The sequence below is a fragment of the Podarcis cretensis genome (assembly GCF_951804945.1).
Source record: "Podarcis cretensis genome assembly, chromosome: 13".
In the NCBI taxonomy this organism is placed as follows: Eukaryota; Metazoa; Chordata; class Lepidosauria; order Squamata; family Lacertidae; genus Podarcis; species Podarcis cretensis.
The window spans coordinates 1,744,548-1,763,765 of record NC_137182.1 but is presented as its reverse complement, the minus strand read 5'-3'; the positions used below and the strand labels follow the sequence as shown (position 1 = coordinate 1,763,765).

Genomic DNA, 19,218 nt, shown 5'->3' with positions numbered 1-19,218 from the left:
GTCACCCTGAGAGCCTCATGACTGAGTGCGGATTTGCACCCTGGTCTCTCCCAGGTCCCGGTCCGACACTCTTAGCCTTGCACCACACTGACCACAGAAGGAGAAGGATAACTGTAATCAGCTGATCGGACTGGGCAAGGCAGGGCTGAGCTTCCCAGCACCTGCCATCACCCAGAAGAGTGCAAAGGGGGAGGGGGAGCTGGAAGCAGAACCGCAGTTGCTGTCCCCTCAAGGTGCCCGGATTCACCCACCGGACCACAGCTCAATGGCAGAGCAGCCTGGGCTGCAGAAGTCCCTGTGTTCAGTCCCCAACAGGGCTGGGAAAGACTCATGCCTGAAGCCCTAGAGAGTTGCTGCCGGTCTGTGCAGGTGGAGCAGAGGTCTGACTGGGCATAAGGCGGCTCCACATGTTCCTGAGCCTAGGGGTAGAGCAGCTGCTGGGGCTGCAGAAGGCCCTATCTCCGGTTAGGGGTTGGAAAAGACTCCATGCCTAAACCTTGAAAAGCCGCTGCTGGCCAGGGTCCACAGCACTGCGCCAGATGGAGCACCAAGGCAGCTTCCTATGTTTCTTTTCCCCTCCTCCTGACAAAGAATCCTATGAAACTGACAAGCTTGCAAATTCAAGCAGAACCAAGCCTCTTTTAAAACAACAACAAATAGAGGCCAGGTCCCATTTTTAACATTGGCAAGAGGCAATAAAGTGCTGTGGGTGAGGCTGTGATCCCACACATGCTTACCTGAGAGTAAGCTGCCAGAACTGAGTGGGTCTTACTTCCAGGGAAGAAGTGTGGAGAACTGGGCTGACACTCCCAGGGTCTGAAGAGAAGAGGCGCCCGGCTGGATCAAGCCGACGGCCCTGCTGCGGATTCAGCCTTCTGTTCTCAGTGGCCCGCCCGGCGCGCTCGAAGGCCCTGAGTCCGAGCCCCCTCTGCCCCCCGGCAGCTTCTGGCAACTGGGATTCAGGAGCCAGGGGAGGAGAGCCGTCCTGGCCAGCAGCCCTCGAGATCCGCTCCTCCATGAAGGCGTCGAGTCCTCTTTTCAGCCCATCCAAACTGCTGGCCATCGCTGCCTCCGGCGGGAGCGAGTTCCACAGATTAGCTAGTACTTCTTTTCTCTGTCGTCCTGAATGGTCCAACTTCCAATTCCACTGGTTGTCCGCCAGTTCGAGAGTTATGCGAGAGGGAGGAGAACTTTCCTGTTCTCCGCGCCAGGCAGAATTTTAGAGACTTCTCTCGTGCCGCCTCCCTCTCGCCTTTCCTAAGCTGCAAAGTCCCCATCGCTGCCGCCTCGCATCCTAGGGAAGCCCCGTCGCGGATCCGAGCAAAGGCTCCGGCGGCGGAGGACGGGACCCAGGCGTCCTGCGCCCCCCTGCGCGCCCGGCTCACGTGGGATGCAGAGAGGAGGAGGCGCTGCCCGGAGGAGGATGGCCCGCCCGCCCGTCCGGGGGGCGGAAGGTCAGGCAGGCCGGCCGGCTGCCTGCGCGGTGGGCAGACCTGGCGACGGCTCCTCCGGCGCGGCTCCAGGTAGGGGATCGGGGCCAGCGCCTTCCCCCGGCGGGGCGTGGGGGGTGGGGAGCTGGTCCCTCTTGCTTCAGCCAAGGCGTGGGGGGTGGAGGTGGGGGGGTCAGGCCCCTGCCCCTCCCCCACCGCGCATTCCCGGGCTGGGCGCCCCCAAACCTCTCCAAGCCTTGAAGGCGCGTGAATGGGAGCCCTGGAGGAGGAGATAGGGCCCGATCCCCGGACGCAAAACTTTACGTTCGAGCCTTGGCCACGTGCCTGCCTGGGGACCTGAGCTGATGGCGAGCCAAGTGCCCTCTGCACGCGCTCAGAGGCAGCGTCTCCAGGGGAAGCCCTCTACCCGCTCTTGAAAGGGGAGGAGAGCCGATCCATGGAGCCCCCGGTTTGGAAGGACTAGGAGGACCCCTGCTCTGATCCAGCCCCCCCCCCGCTCTTCTTAGAGTCTTCCTGTTCACACGTGCTGCTCTTCTGACCAAGCTAACCCTGCTGGCTCATTTAACCCACACCACGACCCTGCCAGGTAGGCCAGGCTCACTCAGGGAGTTTCAGGGCTGAGTGAGGATTTGAATCCGGGTCTCTCCCAGGTCCATCCCTCTAACTGTGACACAGTACACAGCTAGCAGATGGTTTTGAAGACTAGCAGATGGTTTGTGTAGAGAAATGGTGCCTGGTATCTGGGTGTCCAGGGACGCAGGTGGCGCTGTGGGTAAAAGCCTCAGCGCCTAGGGCTTACCGATCGAAAGGTCGGCGGTTCGAATCCCTGCGGCGGGGTGCGCTCCCGTCGTTCGGTCCCAGCGCCTGCCAACCTAGCAGTTCGAAAGCACCCCCGAGTGCAAGTAGATAAATAGGGACCGCTTACCAGCGGGAAGGTAAACGGCGTTTCCGTGTGCAGCTCTGGCTCGCCAGAGCAGCGATGTCACGCTGGCCACGTGACCCGGAAGTGTCTCCGGACAGCGCTGGCCCCTGGCCTCTTGAGTGAGATGGGCGCACAACCCCAGAGTCTGTCAAGACTGGCCCGTACGGGCAGGGGTACCTTTACCTTTACCTTTACCTTTACCTTTATCTGGGTGTCCAGATTGTGCCTCTGTCTTTCAAGGATCCCACCCCCCTGGGCCACACATGTGCCTTTGCAAGCCAAGCATGGCTTTACTTCTTCATGCAGTGCATAGTGGAACTACGGAACTCCCTCCCACAGGAGGCAGTGACGGCCACCAACTCGGATGGCTTTAAAAGAGGCTCAGACAAATTCATGGAGGAGGAGACGGTGCCGCCGGTGGCTCCTAGTGGCCAGGATGGCTCCGCTCTGCCTCCGCAGCTGGAGGCAGCCATGCTTCTGAATCCCAGTTGCTGGCAAGCCCAGGAGGGGAGACGGCTCCTGTGACATTTCACACCCCACCTTGCAATCTTCGCCTCTCTTATTCAGCCCTGTCTACACTGAGTGGCAGTGGCTGTCCAGGGTTTCAGGCAGGAACCTGGGACCTTCTGCACACAAAGCAGATGTTCTGCCACTGAGCCACAGACCTCCCTTATTCATGTTTATTCAGGAATAAACTCAAATGGGAATTTACTTCCAAATAAGTTTGCATAGTATTGTGGCGGTGTTTTTTCTGTATGTTTTTTTTTTTTTAAAAAAATACATGTATTTTAAAACAACAACAATCCTGTGTGCTTTTGATCCAAAAGCTTTGATATTTCCGTTTTGCTTTCTGTTAAAATCATAAAAAAATATTTCAGAATATGTGGGGGGTTTTCTCCAATTTTTATTTTTGCCATGAAATATAGAATCATAGATTTGTGGAGTTGGAAGATACCCTGAGGGTCATTTAGTTCAGCCCCCTGCAATGCAGAAATATCGACTAAAGCATCCATGAGAGATGGCCACCCAACCTCTGCTTAAAAACCTCCAAGGAAGGAGAGCCCCCCACCTCCTGAGGGAGTCCATTCTATGCCAGTTTATAATGAAACCCAAGAGGACATGGTCACTTCCTCTCAAGTTTCTGAGTACTTCCACTTCATCCATCAGTCCCTCCTTGTTGGTGAGGACCAGGTCCAAGATAGATGATCCCCTTGTTGCTTCTTCGACCTTCTGGGAAATGAAATTGTCAGTGAGGCAATGGAGGAATTTGTCGGAATCTTGGCAGAGTATGTGTTCCAACAGATATCAGGATAGTTGCAAGTCTCCCATGCTTACTACATCACTCCTTTTTGAAAAAAAGCTAACGCTACTCTAGGCTGCATTTGTACAGTAGACAAATGAAGAGAAGTCCTCATCCCCCTCTATTCTCCCTTGGCAGTACTGTGTCTAGTTCTGGGTACCACAATTTAAGAAGGATGTTGACAAGCTGGAATGTGTGCAGACGAGGGCAACTAAGATGATCAAGGGTCTGGAAACCAAGTCTTATGAGGAATGGTTGAAGGAGGTGGGTTTGTTTAGCCTGAGAAAGAGGAGGCTGAGAGGAGACATGATAGCTATCTTCAAATATCTTAAGGGCTGTCATATGGAGAATTGTTTTCTTCTGCTCTGGAGGATAGGACTCAAACCAGTGGCTTAAAATTACAAGAAAGGAGATTCCGACTAAACATTCAGAAAAACTTTCTGATAGTAAGAGCTGTTCTGTTATCCATTATTATCTCTTGAAAGGCATTCTGCCTGTGTCGTGGTGTTCCCTGACAGCAATTCATTACGTTGATTATTTCTTGTTTATGGATTCATACATACATTATAATGATGTTTATGATTTGTAAATTTTGGATTATATTCTAACTTCTACTAATAATACATTTACCATACTTATTAGCCATGTGTTGTGGGTGTATTTGAGCAGTAAGTGATATTCGGCAGTGGAACAGACTCCCACGAGAGGTTGTGGACTCTTCTTCCTGGGAGGTCTTTAAGCAGAGGTTGGATGGCCCTCTGTCCTGGATGCTTGAGCTGAGATTCCTGCATTGCGGGGGTGGGACTAGATGACCCTTGGGTCCCTTCCAACTCTATGATTCTATGAATGTTTGGTAATCTCTGCTCTCTCTGCTCCATTGAAAAATTCCTCATCTAAGCCAGTAGGTCAAAGTGTGGCTAGACAGACCTCCAGTTTCTGGAAGCTGCACCTTCTCTTCCAGCAAGGCAGCCAGCTTGGGTTTGCTGCCGGTGTCGTTTTGCACATTCTCCGGCAGGAAGAGAAACGGCACGGGCGATCGCTGTGGTTGTTTCCTCGCCGTCCTTGTCTCTTGGTCCTACGTGCTCCATGAGGTTGTTTCATTTCAGTTCAGGCAGTATGAAGGAAGTGAGGCTTGCTGGGGGAGCCGGCAGGAGTCAGGGTCAGGTGTGGGGCTTCTGCTACAGGGTGGGCTTTGTGGGGAAAGCAGCTCGTTTCCTGTGGGGACATACCAGGAAGTGGGTGGTGCCGCCCTCGGTGTGTTCCTACATGCCCCCATAGAAGCAAGGAGTGGTCTAGAGTTCTCTGAGTTGCCACAGATGATTCCATTTGCAGGTGGAGTCAACATTCCTTAGGACTAGAGCTGAATGCTGATCTCCTCTGAGAGACTTTGGCAAATCTTCTCTCCCCCCCCCCCCACTTTGGACGCATTCCTGGTTCCTTGGAATGACGCTTGCAGGAGTCACATTTATTCAGCAACAGCAGAGCAACTAGCAAGAAGCCGGCTTTGGTGGTCCTGTGTGGCACTTGGGAATGAGATTTTGGCCGCAGGGAAACTGAGGCAAGGAAACCCCTCTGTGGAGCTCCTTGAGACATCTCTGTTTGGTGTGTGGGGCCAGCCTCCTGACATTTAGGTAAGCACAAGTGGGGCAGCTTTGGGAAGGGGAGAGGGACTCTGTTGAATCCTGGATGGGATGGGGGTGGGCCAGCTATAACTGTTATCAAACAGTGGAATCTCAAGTGGCAAAGTCATCTTGCATGCCAGGAGTCTTGGATGCTATCCAGCATCCCCATGTAAGGAATCTCGAGAACAGAAGTCCAGTGTCCAGATCAAGGGAAGTCATAGTCCCATTCTTTTCTGCCTTGGTCAGACCACACCTGGAATACTGTGTCCCATTCTGGGTGCCACAATTTAAGAAGGATGTTGACAAACTGAAACGTGTGCAGAAGAGGAGACCAAGATGATTAAGGCTCTGGAAACCAAGCCTTATGAGGAACGGTTGAAGGAGGTGGGGATATTGAGCCAGGAGAAGAGGAAACAGAGAGGAGATATGATGGCTATCTTCAAAGATCTTAAGGGCTGCTACATGGAGGATGGCGCAAGCATGTTTTCTCCTGCTCTGGAGGATAGGACTCAAACCAATGGCTTCAAATTACAAGAAAGGAGATTCCGACTAAACATTCGGAAAAACTTTCTGACAGTAAGATCTGTTTGGCAGTGGAACAGACTCCCATGGGAGGTGGTGGACTCTCCTACCTTGAAGGTCTTTAAGTAGAGGTTGGATGGCCCTGTGTCCTGGATGCTTTAGCTGAGATTCCTGCATTCCAGGGGGTTGGACGAGATGACGCTTGGGTCCCTTCCAACTCTATGATTCTATGAATGTTTGCTGTAGGAAGGCATCATCCAGGCATCAATGCAGTTGTCTTGGAGGTCTATAGCAGACACCCACAGTAAGGTCAGCGTTGTTCCTCTCCTACAATGTTTACCCATATACTCTGAGTCTGCCTTCCATGCTCCAGGTCATAGAAGTATTCACAAGTGTACACCAGTGTGTTCTGAGGTCTGCAACCACTGTCCTTGCTCATCTGGCCCAGAAGCGGTGTCTGAGGTGAGCTCCAGTGACACAGCATGGCTCCTGGCAGTCCTGCTTCTGTGCGCCACGTTCCTCCAGGGGTTCATGTCCTGCACGGCGCAATCTTCCTTCTCCCTAGCGACACCCCCTCCTGCGCTGCTGTTCCAGGACAGCCCTCTCTGCTCTATTGAGAATTCCTCATCTAACCCAGTAGGTCAAAGTGTGGCTAGACAGGCCTCAAGTTTCTGGAAGCTGCACCTTCTCTTCCAGCAAGGCAGCCAGCTTGGGTTTGCTGCCGGTGTCGTTTTGCACATTTTCTGGCAGGAAGAGAAACGGCACGGGCGATCGCTGTGGTTGTTTCCTTGCCGTCCTTGTCTCCTGGTCCTACGTGCTCCATGAAGTTGTTTAATGTTTTAGTTGAGACTCATTCTTTGCAGGGGGTTGGACTAGATGACCCTCGGTGTCCATTCCAACTCCACAGTTCTATGATTCTAGGAGAGCTGGGCTTGAGCTTTGCTACCAGCTCTGCTTGGCCTCCTGTTCCCCCATCACTACAGCTGGTGTAGCAAAGATCACAAGCTGTGAATTGGGAGACCTCCAGTTGAAATATCACCTCTGCCAAAACTCCTAGGAACCTGCTTTGCACTGAGTGAGACACTGGTCCCTTCAGCTCAGTACTTCCTGCACTGGCTGGCAGCAGCTCTCCAGGGTGTCCAGCAGGGTTCTCTCTGGAGATGCTGGGGCTTCTTCCTGCAGGCAAACGGAGGCTCTAACAAGGAGCAAAGTCCTTCCCCAACTCATAAGGTGACCCTGCAGAAGCTTTGCACCTACCTCAGCCCCCCACCCCCAATAGCTTATTTAAATCATAAGAAATTTGTGGAAATGCTTCACACACACACAAACGGATAAGTGGTTGTTAATAATGTTTGTTTATATCCATGAGAGAATAACCTGCCTGTGCAATATTCGGGGGATAGGACACCCCTGCCCCATACTCGTCAAGCTTTTCCACAGTGTTTTGAGTGTCTGAACTTGTAAAATGGTGGATTCTACCTTTTGCCATTGATGGTTGTGAATGAGTTATACAGAATGAACTTATTCAAAAAAACAGAGCACACCAGCCTAGGGGCTGTGGGGGGTGGGACATTCCGTTCTCTCTTGATAAGGGGAGGGGGATTCGAATCAGTTCACATTTAGCGGTGAACCTACCTAATTCACAATTTCTGAAATGATCACAATGATCACAGTGCAGTTCTCCAGCAAAGCAGCGTGTACCAAAATGTCTATATCGGTAAAATATACATGTATGTATGTTGGTGAAAATAGCATGCAAAAATTGTATTATTTAAGGGGAAATTGCTTCAGAAATGTGTATATAGAATCATAGAATCATAGAGTTGGAAGAGACCACAAGGGCCATCGAGTCCAACCCCCTGCCAAGCAGGAAACACCATCAGAGCACTCCAGACATATGGTTGCCAAGCCTCTGCTTAAAGACCTCCAAAGAAGGAGACTCCACCACACTCCTTGGCAGCAAATTCCACTGTCGAACAGCTCTTACTGTCAGGAAGTTCTTCCTAATGTTTAGGTGGAATCTTCTTTCTTGTAGTTTGGAACCATTGCTCCGTGTCCGCTTCTCTGGAGCAGCAGAAAACAACCTTTCTCCCTCCTCTATGTGACATCCTTTTATATATTTGAACATGGCTATCATATCACCCCTTAACCTCCTCTTCTCCAGGCTAAACATGCCCAGCTCCCTTAGCCATTCCTCGTAAGGCATCGTTTCCAGGCCTTTGCCTGGAATTCTATCTATATTAGATAGAAGTGCATACAAAAATGAGTTTATTAGGATAAATTTGCAGTAAAATGCTGTTGAATTTTCATGAGGACTTAAAAAATAATAATATGCAACTGAATTTCAGATGGGCAAAATGAGGAACAGAGGAAGTGGACAGATCTGCTCATCCATACTTTTGTCACCCCTTCCCATATGTCAAATCATGACCTTAAGTGCTTAAAACTAGATTTAATGTCACACCCATCACCACAGCCCCACAGGCAGGTTACAGCTATAACCATTTTACAGATGGGGAAGTGTGCACTGTGAATTCCAAAAAGTCAGGACCTGAACCCAGGTCCCCTCAGTTCCAAGTTTGGTGTATACAAGCAGGCAGGCAGCACTTTCAGTGAGGAGTTTGAAAGAGCACTCACAGAAGGGTCACAGAGCACCTGGAATTTGCGCACACATTTTATTGCATTCCTCAGGGTTTGAAGAAGGATTAAGGGTGGCTGGCGCCATAGTAAGTAAACTCTAGTTCATTGGGCTGGGCATTTACTATTGCAGAAAGTTCAATACGAGGTTGGTTGGTATTCCTCTCAATGTTTCCCATGTTAAGTTGCCTCTTTTCCATCTAACTCCACTTCTGACACTGGATTTAGGCAGCTGCACAAAAGTTACGTTTTTCCTCTGCAGAAATGACCTCTGTGTAGGAAACATTGTGGAGTATCTGTGGCCAGCTTAGTGCCCTCCAGACATTTCAAGCTATACCCAGAGTTGCAGCCCAAAACATCTGGAGGGGCCCAAGCTGGCGAAGATGAGTGAGGGCTGCAGCTTGGGGGCTGAGCACCAGCTTGGGATGGCAAATGAAAGAGGTGGCAGGATAGATGCTGATAAAATGATGCCTGGCAGAAAGGAAGTGGATAGTTTTCTCCTTCTCTCATAACGCTAGAAATCAGTTCAAAAACCTCCAAGAAGGAGAATCTGCCACATTCCACTGTGTCCATTCCATTGTGGAACAGCTCTTACTCTCAGAAAGTTCTCCCTAAGGTTTAGTCAGAATCTCCTTTCTTGTAACTTGAATCTACTGGTTCAGGTCCCACCTTCCAGAGCAGGAGAAAACAAGCTTGCTCCTTCCTCCATGAGACAACGCTTCAGGTATGTGAAGGTGGCTATCCATCCTGTCACCTCTCAGTCTTCTCTTCTTTGGCTTAGCCATCCAGGCCAGGCCCGGTGGAAGCAGCCTTCCAGGCTGGCTGGCCAGGGACTCCTGCAGGGGTGCGTTAGGACCCCCCATCCTCTGATGAATAGATTTCTGCTGCTTCTCCCATCCTGTGCTGCCCAGACGTTCAGCCCCGATGAAGTCACTGCCTATGGTGACTCCCTGGCGGAGCTCAGAACCTCCCTGTTTGCTCTGGGCCGTTGCCTCCCTCCCTCCATGCTGCTGTCCTGGAGCTGGAGAACAGAGCCTGGCTCTGTGCAGCTGGACATGAGGCCTGAATCCCCAAACCTGTGAAATTCTACAAACGGCTTAAGCAAACAGGATGGTCAGGAGGAGGGGAGTGGGGGACGGGGAGGCCAGACTGAATCAGTCCCTTGTGCTGCCGTCACCTCAGCAGGCCGGCCCTCCTGCCTATGGGGCTGAGCAGGCAAACTCCGCCTGGGGCAGCGCTCCAATCACTGCCTCCTTCTGGAGCAGGCCACTTCTCTGGGACTTTGACCACTCCACTGGGGTGCTGCCTGCCCCACCTCAGCCCTCCCCGTCCCTCGCACTGGGGGGTGTGGCCTCAGATACACACCCGCCTTCCCACACCTGGTGTCCTCAAGCTGCTTTGGGAGACGGCTCCTAGCACCCCAGCACCCAGATGACACTGGGGCTGAGGGAAACATAGTCAGTGAGTTGGGTGGGACCCCAAGGGTCATTCAGTCCAACCCCTTGTCATGCAGGGATCACAGTTGATTGCTGCTCAAAACCTCTGCCAGGTTGGGGGTGGCCGATATAGACAGGCTGCCTGCCTTTAAGTGCCCAGGGTGCTTGGTTTTGAGTTTTGTAGTCTGTTTCCGCTTTTATAAAAAGAAAGAAAGAAAGAAAGAAAAGATAAGGGCAGAAGATCATGTCTGAATTGACACTGGGGTAGGATTCCATTTTCAGGGCATCTGAAAGCCCCTACTTCTTACTGGTTTATTCAGCTGTGATTCCTGCATTGCTGGGGGGCTGGATTAGATGACCCTTGAGGTCCCCCTTCCAACTACAGTTCTGTGATTCTGCTTTAATGATTGTATTTGTATCCTGCCTATTTTCTCCAAGGAGCACATGCTTCTCCCTGATCCTGTGGGGCAGAAGGAGGGCAGTGGCTGGCCTGAGCTTCAGGTTCAAGGGGCTTTCGAACCCTGGTCTCTCCCAGGCCCTAGTCTGACATGCTGAATAATACGCCACTTTTGGGAAGCATTGGTCCAGCAGCCCCACCCTCCATCTTTCCATGCCCTCCATTCTCAAACAGAAACTCTCTAGGGAAGATGATCCCCAGGCAGAGACTGAAGGGCTGGGAGTTGCAGGCTGTTTTCAGGGCTCTGGTGAAGGATCCATCATAAACCTTACTATTTCTTTTGATTTGATTAAATATTTGGATTCCGCTTTTCCAACAACAAATGTTGAGTTCAAAGCTTTTTAATGTTTTTAATGTTTGATGTTTTATCGTGTTTTTAATATTCTGTTGGGAGCTGCCCAGAGTGGCTGGGGCAACCCAGTCAGATGGGTGGCATACAAATAATAAAATTATTATTATTATTATTATTATTATTATTATTATTATTATTATTAATTATTATTATTATTAAAGTGGCTCCCAATAGTCACAACAGCAGCAAAAAGCAGCAAACATTCCAGCAGGGTAGCATAAAAACAAAGCAGACAACAACAGCACATTCATTGGAACAGTTAATGCAATTCAATAAAGTCATGGTAATTCAAAATATCGGAAAGAGCTGCTGAGCACCAGCCCTGAGGCAGGGGACACCCTCTCTCTTCCGATATGTGGCTTTGCCTCCCACAAAAGCTGTCCCCCCCCCCACCATGGGGACGCCGACTTCTTCCAGCCGAGGGGCAGCCCGTCCAGAAGGTTGTCAGCTGTACCACGCTATTAGGCTCCGCCACGGCCCAGCCCCAGAGCCATGCGGGAGGCGAGCCAGGCTGGAAATAAGCAGCAGCGCTCCTCCTGGCCTGTGTCCTGAGACCGCGGGGCTCCCTCTGATGTGGTCTCCCGCCCCTTGTGGTTCTGTGGGCTGAATGGAGGGAGCCGCCTCCCATCTGACCATTGGCAACCCTGTCTGTTTTCTGGATTGCTTTCTATAGTAACACGGGGTGGAGGCTCAGCTGCAGGCTGCCGTTAACCAACCCCCCATGTGTGCTTCTAGGCTATCACCAGCAGGAAAAATAGCACAGAAATCTCTGTCCCACAATAAAGCCTGTGTGGTGTAGTGGTTTGAGTGGCAGACTAAGGGCTGGGAGGCCAGGGTTCGAATCCCACTCAGCCACGAAGCTCCCGGAGTGTCCTTGGGCTGGCCATTGCCTCTCAGCCTAGCAGACCTCACAGGGCTGTTGTGAGGAGGAGGGGAGCATCCACCAGAGTCACATCTAGCAATGTGGGGTGGCACTTTTCCTAAATTCCCTGTCCTGAAGGGGAAGGGGAGGGGGCATTTATTGGAATTAATATACCTTCTTAAAAATCAATGAAACACATTTTTTTAGACAGAGCGGAGAGGAGGAGAACTATGCACTCCACCTTGATAGTTTATAAAATGATGCCCTGGAGAGATTTGAGAGAGAGAAGTCCCCCCCCCTTCTAACTCTAGAACTTGTGGGCATCCCATGAAGTCGAATGTTGAAAGATTCAGGGCAGATAAAATAAAGTGTCTAGTTTAACCATGGAACTGACAGCAGCGATGGGCCACCAGACTGGACAGATTCATGGAGTCGGGGGCTCTCAGTGGCGTCTGGCCACAATGGCTGCGGTCTGCCTCCAGCAATGCTTCTGGGGGGAGTCTGCTCTTGCGCTCGAATCCTGCTTTCCATTGGGGCATCTGGCTGGCTGGCCCTATGAGAACAGAGTGCCAAACTGGCCTGATCCAGAAGAACTTTCTTACAGTTTCTATGCCCAAACCAAAATATGGTCACCATGCACCCCTGTTTCTAAGTGGTGAGGTGTCTGAGCGGTGGCGGCGTGTGCCTTGACTTTGGTGTCCTTGGAAGGAAGGTGACTGGAGGCTGATGTTGTTTCTGTGATATTAGGCATTATTTGCATATCTGTCCAGGCTGTGCTTGAGATGGAAGGTTCAATAGCATCAACACTCCTAATTGATCCTGCTCTACACTCAACTCCACGACTTGTTGCAGAGAGCAAGTTTCAGAGGGCAAGTTAGGCACTGCCTGGTTTTGGCCTGTTTTTTCAAGATTGCCAGCCCATTCTTCTCCAGACATGCCTGCTTCTGGAAGGATCTCCAGCCATTTAGTATCTGTGGCAACATCTTAGCTGCCCGTGGCCATCTCTTGAGTTATCCAGAAGCCCACTCTCCAAAATACTGTGTGTCTGTGCAAGGCTAAAGTGGTCCACCTGGTATGACCTCTTCAGTGGACTTTTTTTGCAACAAAAGTCACAAAATTGGGGTAGGTAGAAGGCCCCCAAATCCATTTAATGTAAACTCAATATCATTACTGTATTTAGTTTTTTTGGACAACAGTAAAATGTGAAAAAACAGAGCAGGCTCTTGCCAAGTGGAATGCATAGTTGCAAAGGAGGAATTATTAGATCGAAACTGGGAGGAAGGCAGCTTAGTCTGGGAACCCAGGTGAGGAACTACGCAGTCACAGGGACCAAGTGTGTTCTCGGAGAAACAGGACGAAGCCTCTTCTCAAATTCTGAGCAAGAATATATAACAGATTCCCAGAAACACTCCAACTGAAAGCAGAACAACCCAGTATTAAACTTATGTGACTCTTTGTCACCAGATCAGAACTGACACTGGAACAATGGTCCCCGACCCCTGGCCCCAGAGGTGGCATAGGGAGGGCTCCGTGCCTCTTTTCACCAGACAAATATGGGGAGGGGCCTGTGTGCGGTCAGGACCCCGTGTCAGGCAGGTTGGGAAGCAGTCCTGGGAAAGGCTGGTGGCAAAAAACTCTCCAAGGGATCGTCCAATGAGCCTGAATCGCTCAGCTTCCATCAAATTTCCGATATTTGGCTTCAACTGCTAATTTCAACTTAAGGATATGTAAAAACAGCAGCAAGACTGAGATAAAGAGAGAGAACTGTGTGCTTACATGCACTGTTGCACTTATTCCATTCTCAAGCAGCAGAATTTTTAAAACATCTGATGGGGGGGGGAACAGGCAGCCCATAAATATAGTAGGGATTTCTGCATGCTGTGGGAGTGTCTAGGCATATATTGGTTCCTAAATATATATTTTAAACCCCTAAAACTGCCCAGCAAAGACCCATGTTCAGTGACTTCTAAGATCTGTGGAATATGAAGGATGGAGCGCAGGGGAAAGCACAACTTGCCTGCTTTCCTGCTCTCCAGAGCCCTCCCCACCCCTCAATACAAAAATAAAATACTATTGTAGCACGCCAATCTCCGAGTGCTGGGAGACTCCAGGAGTTCCTGCACTTTCCCCAGGGTTGGGTTTCCTTGGAAAGAAGGTGAACATGGTTTTATTTACACATATACAATCTGAGGACAGGATGGAGGAGTATAGCAGATCCCACCTCTGTATACCAAAAATGTAGTGGATTCCATAGCTGCCATCAATTGTGTAGCGGATCCCATCTACGTATAACAATTGTGGCGGATCCAAACTGCATACACACTCTAATAAACACTGCAAGTTATCTTTTTAGATTTTGTGTGAAGGAAAACTTTGGTACTTGGAGACTGAGACAGAGGTTGAACTAATTAAGAAAGATTTTATAGAACAAAGTTGATAAAACACAGCACACATCAGGAGGCAATGTTCTTTCAGGAAACAGTTAACCTATTAATAATTGTATTAAATCAAAAGGAGGTGACAGGCTTCTAATCAAACACAGCTTCTTTTAAACTTCAGTTGCTGTTCAGTTATTTCACTTCAGGTAAATTTTACAGGTTTTTAGGTTTTAGATGGTAAATGCTTAGCTTATTTCCAATTTTGTTACTTCAGTTTCTTAAACTTAATTGCGTAGGTCAGGGGTTGGCAACCTAAGGCCCATGGGGGTCGTTTAACTGGCCCATGGACTCCCACCCATTCGGGGACCTCCACCACCCGCCTGGCGCTAAACTGGCGCTCCTGCAGCCAATGGGAAGCTGTGCACGCCTCCTCCATGCCGGAAGGAGCGCCGGAAATAGCGTTTGCACATTCATGCGCCTGTGCACTGCGGCCCACTGCGGCGTCTGCAGGACCATGAACCAGCCCAAGCCACAAAAACTTTGCCAACCCCTGGCCTAGGCATTTCAGCTTAATACTTTGGTTCTTAAACAAGGCACTACATTCTGTCAGTTTCCCCTGACAGAGGTACTTCTAGCAGTATAACAGACCCAGGGGGTCCCCTCATCCATCTTCACTCTTCTCTCCCCTCATGACTGACAGGAGACCCAAGGAGATGCCATCCTCACAGCTCTACTTCTCCTGGCTCAGACTCAGCCCTCCAGTTCACTCCTGTCTGAATACTTTCCCTAGACATTACACATTGTCTTCCAGTCTAAGCTCAGAGGCTCCTTTTTCTAGCTGTAGATATTTTCCTGAGCGCGGTTGTTCCACACAGACCAGGCCCAGCTCTCCTTCTCTCCTCTTCAACCATCCCTCCATCTGAGCTCTTTCTCAGAAATGAGTCCTTTTATACCCCTTCTCAAAGTGCTGGCTCCACCCCCTCCGACTAGCTGTCTTGGTAGCCAATCAGAGAGAGGCTCCAGCCCTCTGGTGGAGTTCTGAGGAACTGCAGCCCCAGCCCCTGCTCTGGCTCAGCTGTCCTTCAGGAGGGGCTCACAGCCTCCACAGCCCAGCAGCTCTTGCTTCCTCAGTGGACAGCTTTGAGGTCAAGCGCAGAGCAAGTCATGCCTGTGTCTCCTCAGTCCAAATGCGCAGGCCTCTCCCATGCATGCCCCGCTGGGCCTCAGATTCTCCGTCCTGGGAGGATGTGGCATCTAGCCAGGTGAGGGGGAACAGGTCCACAGCTGTTCACTTCAGTCCCGCAAAGGCCTTCTGAATGGAAACACGACCGGAAGCCTGGAGGTTTCTGGCAGGACATTAATCTTGAAAGTCACAATAGGCGGCTGCTTTGTGTCTGGCGTCCGCAGGGGACTCCGCCCGGCCCCTGGGCACAGGGTACAAAGGGCATCCCAGATTTAGGGACAGAGGTGGGGGAAGCCGTGACACAGTGCAGGAAGGCAGCATGTTTTGCACCCCACCCACTCCGGTCTTTGTGTCGGAGAGAAAGGGGGATCCCCCTGGGACTGAGCTCAGAACACAGGGACTTGCAGAGCTGGGAGGATCCCCCAAAGTCATCCAGTGCAGGGAGAGAGGGCTGCTTGCCCAACCTGACAGGCACCTGCGTTTTTGGCTGGGTGGTGAAGAATGGCCAGGGGTTTCAGTGAGAACGGCTTGGTGGATTGGGCCCCTCTGAAGCCCTGTGTGTTCCACTCTGAGCACCAAAACACCTTGAGCTGGGAAAGGGCTTGTGGAGGAGAGGTCCCCACAGTGACTAGCCATGGGGGGGGGGGCAGCACAGGTGTGGGGAGGGTAGCTGCTCTTGCACTCCTGCCCTGTTTGGGGGCTTCCCATTGGGGCACCCGGAGGGCCACAGGATGCTGGACTCGAAGGGCCGTCTTACGTTATATATGCATAATAGGTTTTTTAAATAATAATAATAATGATGATGATGATGTTGCATCAGAACTACTAGGAAGAAAACAATCAAAGTTGTATGATGTAAGAGCTGCACAAAAGCTGTGTTTTCCAAATAAATAGAGGGAAGATCGTGTAGAAAAATAAATGCAGCAAATCACATTGTGAAAGCCAAATTTCTCCATTTCAGTGGAGGAAAGAACATTTTGTGTTTCTGAACCTCATCGAATCATAGAATTGTAGAGTTAGAAGGGATCCCGAGGGTCATCTAGACCAGCCCCCCGCAATGCAGGAATTTCAGCTAAAACAACTAGATGCATAAGAAATGAAATTCCAACAAACAGCATAGAAATGCCTTCCTTGCCCCCAGAGACACGTAATTTGTGTGTTCATTTCTCTGCCATAGCCAGTGTCCACATATTCTGGTACCACAATGAGAGGTTTAATCCCTTTAGTGTCTTCCATTTCTGGCCCATGGAAGGTCTTAGGGATGGAGAGCTTTGTTTCGTCTCCAGGCAGTCTTTTGCAGACAGCTGTGGCCTCCACCACCTTTGAATTACTCCATGTTGCTTATATTCCACTGTAACTTGACCTGTTTGGACCAGGCCTCTGATGCCTTCTGTACAGCACCTCGTTTTCTCAGCCCTCGACAAAGAACTAACATTTTTATTCTTAATAAGACTGGGCAGCTGCAGAGGCATTGGCATTTGCTGCTGCCCTCGAAATCACAAACCCTCCGTCATCCAGAGGCACCGTCCTTGCGACCTCTTCCAGCCAGGCAGGGCCAACCGGCAACAGGAAGGAAAATGAATCATCGGTGCTTCAGGTGTGTCTGAAAAGCAAACGGGAGCATGGCCAGTGGGTGGCCCCAAATTTCAGTGGCCAGCAAACCAACGGAATGGGAACAAACAGGCCTCTGTGTGCCTTCAGGCTGAGCTCACAGCCTGGCATCTCCCTAGAGGCAGGGGCTGCCTCCATTTCCCACCCTTTCTAGCTGATAAACCTTTGTGCATTTGGTGGCTAAATTTGGACAGCCAGTGTGGTGTATCAGACTGGGACCTGGGAGATCAGGGTTCAAATGTGCACTTGGCAATGAGGCTCATGGAGCGACCCAGAAGCCTCTCACTGCCTCTCAGCCCGACCTCCCTCGCAGGGTTGTTGTGGGGATTCAGTGAGGAGAGGGAGGGCCAGGTGTGCTACCTTGAGCTCCGTGGAGGAAAAGGTGGCATAGGAATGGAATGAAAACATCATCATAATAACTAATAATAAATAATTTTGCATTCTTGCCATATTAAGAATTATAATAAGGTTTTAATTCAGTGTTGTGTTATCCCTGGAGGGCAGCAGACATAGCAGGAAGTCCTGTGTCTTTCCACAACAAATTTCTCCCGTAGTTTAGAGCATCAGAAGAGGCTGCTGGATCAGGCCAATGGCGCATCTAGTCCAGCATCCTGTTCTCACAACCAGACCAATTCACATATTGCTTTGAAAATATTATATTTTATGTATTGTAAAGGATCTTAGCTGCATGCAATAAACTTGTCTTAACTTGACTATTTCCTTCCCCCCAAGCCAGCGTGGCCAGAAGTTGCTGGTGATGGAGCTGTGTGGCCTCCGGAAGGGCAGATACAGGTTCCCCATTGCTGCCCTGGAGTTTTCCCAGGTTGCCCCCTAAGAAGAGAACTGCTTTTCCAAAACCTGCCAGACTCTGCAGAGAACCTGCTTCTCACTCTCATTTCTTTGCTGCATCAAGTCATTGGAGGATTTTACGCAGAGGTCGCGTGTCCACCTGTCAGGGATTCTTCAGCTGTGATTCCTGCTTTGCAGCAGTGATGGACTAAATGGCCCTTGGTAGTCCCTCCCAACTCTACAATTCTGTGATTCCAAGTCCCTCTTTCCCCTCTCTAGGTTCCCCCCCCCCAAAGCGTGAGGTCTTCCCAAGAGGTCCTTGGCTGTCCATGGCAGGAGATGCCCCTTTGGTCGGATTCAGGGCTTATTCTCAGGTTGTTTGCTCCTACGACAACCTTGGATGGCGGGTTGCTTCTGACATCTAGAATTTGCCCCCTGTCCCCTCATTGTTGGAAAGCTTGTGAAGGTGTATCGAATAAGATCACACCTGCCAAAAGGAAAAAGTGCTTTGTTTTGCAGAACTGCTTCATGGCACACTCAAATGTGCATTTTTTTCAAGAAAAACTGGAGGGCTGTGTGAGAGAAGCCTTTTTGCTAAACTGGTGCTCCCCAGCTGATTGGGGTGATGGGAGTTGAAAAAGGCTGCTGCGGGGGCTGCAGCTTCTCCTCCTGTTACAAGACCCCTAAACAACACCCTGTGAAAAGGAGGGGGGATCCCAGGCTGCCCCCACCCCAGATGAGCAGAGCCCTTGGGCAAGTGGACTGGATGGGACTTGGCAGCCACCAAGTGTAATGACAGGCTGCGTAATGAGAAGTATGCAAAGCCAGCCTCTCCCATGGGAGAGCTTGTCAGACAAGGCTGCCGCCAAGTAGAAAATCACAGGGGGATGGTGGCTTTTGCAGGTCTCCCCCCGCCCCCCCCCCCGTCCCACTTCTTTGTCCTGCCAGAACTTGGAGCAAAGGCTGCACAGAACTGCATTTGCCTTGATTACACGTGGAAGAGAAGAGGCAGAAGGCTTGGCCCTTTGGCAGACGCCTTCACCTTTTATTGCGACTGTCTGTTGGAGGGCAAAACTCCTTCTCTCTCCTACCCCCCCCAGGGGGGGGGGAGATTTCTAGTTTCAGCCCTGAAGTTTGTTTACAATCCTGGTGCTTAGTTACTAGATCAGAAGCATGTGTAGAGGGCCTTCCCATCACCGCTACATCACTGCAACAGGTTTCAACTTCTTAGCAAGGATTCAGACCTCATTACCATAGCAATGGTTAAAATTAAAAGCACCACCTTGGATTTACTCTAGAGTGAAGTGTTTTGAACCCTCTGAAAGTGCTTTATTAATTCATTGGAGGTTTTTAAGCGGAGGTTGGATGGCCATCTGTCAGGGATTCTTCAGTTGAGAACCCTTCATTGCAGGGGGTTGAACTAGATGACCCCTTGGGGTACCTCCCTACTATTCTGTGATTCTAATTATTTAGCCTGCTTCCTTTGCAGAAGTCTGGACCCAAAGCATCATCTAGCCCAACCCCCTGCAATGCAGGAATCACAACTATTTCTATTATTATTAGTAGTAGTATCATTGGTCACATGTTGCTGATTGGGGAGGCTTCCTGAGCTGGGGAGGCTGCCCGGGGGAGTTTGTGACGGCAGCTGCAATACCTGGGAGTTGGCCTCTTTCAGCTCTGTGGGAGTGGGCCCTGA

General features: G+C 50.5%; 1 protein-coding gene across 4 annotated transcripts in view; it reads left to right on the top strand.

Moving 5' to 3' along the window:
- Positions 1 to 1,430: 1,430 nt before the first annotated feature.
- The window catches only part of TRPV4 (transient receptor potential cation channel subfamily V member 4), a 49,093-nt gene continuing 31,305 nt past the window's right edge, over positions 1,431 to 19,218 (top strand). For 2 of the 4 annotated variants that reach the window (XR_013832413.1, XM_079949438.1), the window contains exons 1-2: positions 1,431 to 1,523; positions 5,006 to 5,304. The gene's annotated coding sequence lies outside the window, so the exon portion shown is untranslated. Of the gene's footprint in view, positions 1,524 to 1,957; positions 2,038 to 5,005; positions 5,305 to 19,218 lie in introns of all 4 variants that reach the window. The other 2 variants (XM_079949441.1, XM_079949439.1) reach the window with 2 other exon arrangements.